Below are 6,000 nucleotides of genomic sequence, written 5' to 3'. Positions count from 1 at the left end.
TCTTAACTGAAGGCTCTGGCTCCCATCTTACTTTTTACACTTTGAAGAGCTACATGTTAAAGAAAGATGTACCACAAAGTGTAGTTATTATAGTAAAGCGTGTACTAATATTAAGAAATCCGTTAGATTTGGAGTTTTAACCCCTTCAGGGCGGCTGCTTCAGTAGAAAAGTCATTTCCGTAAATCCTATAAATCCTTTGTGGCAGTGGGGTGTGGTTAGGCTCAGCTGCAGAGTGGGTGGAGCGGGGGTGTGGTTAGGCTCAGCTGCAGAGTGGGTGGAGCAGGGGTGTCTAATCAGTCTCAGCTGGGGCTGAGACTGATTAGACACCCCTGATTAGACACCCCAGCCTAAAGAGCAGTAGGGACTGAGAGGCGAGAGGCGAGGAGCTGTCATTCAGCTGTCGTACAGAGACTGTATGTGAATAAAAGGATTTTGGAACAACATCAAGCCGTGTTGCTGCCTCTGTTACGTCCGAGACTCACCGGGTAACGGGGAAACTCGTTACATCCTTAAATTGGAGGTTGAAAGTGGAAGTGAGGATGTTTACCCCCCAAACATCAAATCTACTGAAATGAAATTAATTTAATTGCACTCTAAAAGTCAAATAATATCTTACAAAATAATACAAAAGTCAAATATCATCATAAAACATATACAAGTCAAATAATATCATACAAAATAATATAAAGGTCAAATAATATCATACGAAATAATATAAAAGTCTAATATATCATCAAGCAAAATAATATAAAAGTCAAATACTATCATACAAAATAATATAAGTCAAATATTATCATACAAAATAATATAAAAGTCAAATACTATCATAAAACACAATATAAAAGTAAAATATTATCATACAAAATAATATAATTTGAACACTCGGAAAAGAGCGTATATTTTAATATCGGGATGAACATAAACACAACACAATATTTAGTCTCATAATCGCTCTTCTCCTTTAAATAATACAATTTAATACAAATAATCCGGATGAATAAAAGTGTGCGGTGCTCACCACTTTGAAAAGTTGCACTTTATAAATTCTAATATCTCAAAAATTAAAAAAACAGCAAATGTAAAGCATGAAACTAGAACCCATCTCACTGTTATCCTCAGTGGATGCAGCTTTACATCTCTAAAAACTAATTATAAAAATTAGCTAATTAATATCCATAATAATAATCGGGCCTATATGACTGGCAGCTGGTCGCAAGGCACCCAGACGCAATGCATTGTGGGGCAGCGTTGTATGTGCAGTAAAAATGTCTCATAAGAAATTCTTGCTAATTTAGTATATTTACATCCACTAAACAGTGAGAATGCACTAATTATAAGTTTTTGTCAACAGTGGAAAAGTTTAAAAACAATAATTCAATCCAATGATAACTTTTCATTGATGAAAAAACATCAAGGTCAAATTCATAAGGAGTTATGTGCCATGTGACAGGCTCTCGACATGTTTTTCCTCTTTCAAATAAACTTTATTTATAACAAGCAACACGAGTACAGTGACAAACTCACTTCTGTTCTCAATTACAAGTGCAAAACAGAATCAATAACAATTAAAGCTGCGAGCAGCAATGAACAGGTCCTCGCTCACCGGCGCCGGTCGGGGGCGCCGGCAGGACGCCGACCCGCTCGGCCGAGAACGCGGGGCGAACGTTTTACCGCTTGCCGCGTAACCCCGATATTCTTGGCTCATTTGTTTTGGCCAGTAGGGGGTGCTTTGAGAATGTGAACATATACATGCATCATGTGTCTCTACGTGAAGTCCTGTAAATTAAAGGTAAAAAGAAAAAGTGCTCATAATTTTTTGTACCAGCCTGGATTCAAACACACGAGTCCTGCACACAAGACAGTTTATCCCACTGCGCCACCGGTTTGCTTTAAAAGTTTGATCGGAACTCGTATAGCTAGAAAATATTAGTGTCTAAAACTTGTCATTCTATTTTTTTAGTAGGTGTTCCAATGACAATTTCGAATGTTTCTTCTTGGAAATGTGTTCAGGGCTTGACTGGCATCATGCATGATTATTTTTGGAAAGATTGGTTTAGTTAAAGCAACAGTCTCTAGCATTACAAAACACAGAAAGTGGGATTTTATTAGAATTATTTTAATGACAAGTGAGAGTGGGTGAAAGCGACGTTTTTTTGCAGAATAATCATGCTCAAGGCCTTCTGATCATCCTGGAAAGAAGATTTAAGTAGATCGGATTTTTTTTGTGGGAGATAACGTTAAATGTATAATGGGAAAAAGTGGCAAAAACGAGAGAAAAAACGCAAAAAACGGGCAACTTCGGCGAATTATTGTAGCGCCCCCTAGTGTTCAAATCGCACAAGATTTTTTTTGCAAGTTAAGGCATGCCATATGCACTTAGGAAAACTGTTTCAAAGTGATTAGTCCCAATAGTGTTGACACTATGAGCATTGAAAAACAAGACACGCCCCTAAGATGTTCATTGGGCCATATATCTTTACCACAATGAGATATAAAAAAACGGTTGACATATTCTACGTCATCTGGCTTCAGTGATTTGATTGATATCAGGTTTTGTTGATTTGGACCAAGCATGTAGTTAAGAAAGTCAATTATGTGTTTTTCACAAAATTCAAAATGGCGGAAAATCTAAGTAGGCAGACCTTAGGGGTCTGAGAGGCTTTTTTGTAGAGCAGGTGGATATGGACATGTGTGAAAAATTTCAAGTCAATCGGACATTCTGGGTGAGGGGCGTCGCCGGTCAAACTTTGAGGGGACGCTAGAGAGCAACTATGAATGGCAACAATTTGAATCCCTGATCATACGTCTATTTTCACCAAGTCTGACAAGCTTGCCAAATTTGAGCGGTTTTCGTCGCTCGCAAATACCCCCAAAGTGCGCCCAATGTTCTAAAATAAAAAGCGGAATAAGAGGAATAATAAGAACCCTCACAAACTCAATAGGGTCCTCTCGGACTGACTTCGTCAGTCGCTCGGACCCTAATAATAAATGTTGCTGCTGCCTGAGGGAATGGTCCAAGTTGTTCCCTTTTACGTTAAAGGAGACAAGAAATGAATGAATGAAGCTTTGAGCAACCTTTCCTTGAGTATTGACACTTAAAACACATCCGGGTCGTTCTCGACATCCGGCTTCGGTAAAGACGAGCGACGTGGTCGGAGGACTAAAATACGTTGCCGCCGACATTACCGCTGATGATCACGCGGCCGTTCACGATCACGTTCCCGCCGATGATCACGCGGCTGTTGGCGGAGATGACGACGACGGGGGACCGCAGGAAGACGCCACCAGGTGAGGTTGGCGCCGCAGCCGGAGATCCGAGAGCGGACGAGCAGGTTGCAGCGACACGATCTTCTGCCGCTGCTCCCTCTGGGAAAATAAAGTTCAAAGAGACAAAAAAAAAACGTCAACGCCGACATTACCGACGACGGGGGCCCAGTTATAATTTCTGCCATCCACCACGGAAGAAATAACCACTAGTTCTGCTTTATACTTGTTGTGGACATCCCATAAACGTCGGAACATCTAACGTCCTCGTGTCTGGGTTCATAACATCACACAGCTCGGGGAATTTCACCGACTACGTCTCGATAACTTCCGCTACTAGAGCAGCAGCAGCCAGGGGGGCGGAGCTTCTCAACGCTGATTGGCTTTCGCAACTTGGCGAGTTGACAGATGGCTCAGCCAATGAGGATTCTCTCTTCGGCAAAACAATGTTCACAACAGAGGTTACACGTGTACGACCTTCTGCCGCTGCTCCTTCTGCCGCTGCTCCTTCTGCCGCTGCTCCTTCTGCTCCTTCTGGGGAAATAAAATACCAAGAGAGAATCAGCACCAGAGGAACCGGGTCACGCGCATCTTCAGCACTCTCTCGCTGCCGGACCCGCTGCACGCACCTGTGTAGGTTTTCTCCAATTCCTCCGCGACGCTGTTAATCTTCATCATCTTCAGGACGGCCACGGTCACGGCCACGGCCCCGTCCGCGCCGTGGACGGCCATCATCTCGCTCACGGCGTCGTGCCGGTGCGCGCTCTCCAGCCGGCTTTTGGCGATCGGGACGCGGTCGGCGAAGATCTTCACGCCGAGATAAAACTTGAATTTGGTGAAATCGGCGTCGCCCAGATCCTCCAGAGTCTCAAGGAGCAGCTGAGGCACCAGCATCTCTGATCACTGGGCAGGGGGGAGAGAGTTGTTGTTGTTTATTTAGCAACAATAGGGTCATATTCGCAACCTCGATGACATCATGTGAATTATTATGAAGATTTATGTTAACTGATATCCAGTTTAACAAGAAGTTAATGATACACGTTCAACTAGGATTCGCTTTTCCAATTATTTTTACAAGTTTGGTTGTAATTTATTTCAATAATCGTTCTGGATATTGGCCATTTGTTAATTTGTCTAAGAAAAACATTGTAATAACTCTATTGTTTACTGTCAAATTGCATATCAATGAATCAAATACATGTTATGTGACTCAATTTGTGTGCTATTAAGGGAAGGAGGCTCCCGTTAATGCTTTTCTTTCTCAAAAATAAACATTTATTTGGAAATACATGTTTTGTATAATTTTTACTGGACATTAAGATATATTTTATATTTGTAAATAAATACGAGCAAAAAGATTAAAATATCCAGGTGGAATCCGACAGAAGCACTTCCTCCTCACCGATCTATTCGCCGGTGCAGATAGCAGAAATATACTGTAAATCACAGAGCACCTACCTGAAGGGTGAAACGTCTCCCCGAAGGCCCCGGAGGTCCGAGAGCAGAGCGAAACTGAAGCTCACCTGAACCCTGATCCACACCTGAACCCTGATCCAAACCTTTTGGTTGGGAAGTCTGACAGGAAGTTTTCTGACTCACCACGACGGTTATAATAACAGATTGTTATTTATTAACTGACCGGGCAACGGTTAGACGGAGAGAGGATTTACTGCCCCACAAGACCATAAATATATATATATATATATATAGTATATGGTGAGTACTTACTGTACTTATTACTTTAAGTACATTTAACACAATGTACACACACAAATCAATTCAGTTTATTTTGTATAGCCCAAATATCACAAATTACACATTTGCCTCAGAGGGCTTTACAATCTGTACACATACGACATCCCTGACCTTTGACCTCACATCGGATCAGGAAAAACTCCCCAAAAATAACCTTTCACAGGGAAAAAAGGGAAGAAACCTTCAGGAGAGCAACAGAGGAGGATCCCTCTCCCTGGATGGACAGATGCAATATATGTCATGTGTACAGAATGAACAGCATTACAGAGTTACATAAACACATTACATGAATATGACAGAATGTATGAATGGAACTCCACAATCCATGAAACAGTGTAGAGAGGAGGGGGGGTGGGGCGCTTCATCAGGGCCAAGGCAGGAGGCCGGCTCACCAGCCAGGAGGCTTCAGACACCGCCAGGTCCAATGGACCCTATGAGACGTGAAGTCACAAAGACTCCGGGGAGGAAGCAGAGTTAATAAGGTGCAATGGAGTTATGTAAATTCATCCATAAGGAGAGAGAGAAGAGGAGAGAGGTGCTCAGTGTATCCTAAAACATCCCCCAGCAGCCTATAAGCCTATAGCAGCATATCAAGGGGCTGGACCAGGGCAAACCTGATTCAGCCCTAACTATAAGGACTATTAAAGAGGAAAGTCTTAACTGAAGGCTCTGGCTCCCATCTTACTTTTTACACTTTGAAGAGCTACATGTTAAAGAAAGATGTACCACAAAGTGTAGTTATTATAGTAAAGCGTGTACTAATATTAAGAAATCCGTTAGATTTGGAGTTTTAACCCCTTCAGGGCGGCTGCTTCAGTAGAAAAGTCATTTCCGTAAATCCTATAAATCCTTTGTGGCAGTGGGGTGTGGTTAGGCTCAGCTGCAGAGTGGGTGGAGCGGGGGTGTGGTTAGGCTCAGCTGCAGAGTGGGTGGAGCAGGGGTGTCTAATCAGTCTCAGCTGGGGCTGAGACTGATTAGAC

This window comes from Cyclopterus lumpus, chromosome 1 (assembly GCF_009769545.1).
Source record: "Cyclopterus lumpus isolate fCycLum1 chromosome 1, fCycLum1.pri, whole genome shotgun sequence".
Classification (NCBI taxonomy): Eukaryota; Metazoa; Chordata; class Actinopteri; order Perciformes; family Cyclopteridae; genus Cyclopterus; species Cyclopterus lumpus.
Note: the sequence above shows the minus strand (reverse complement) of the source record.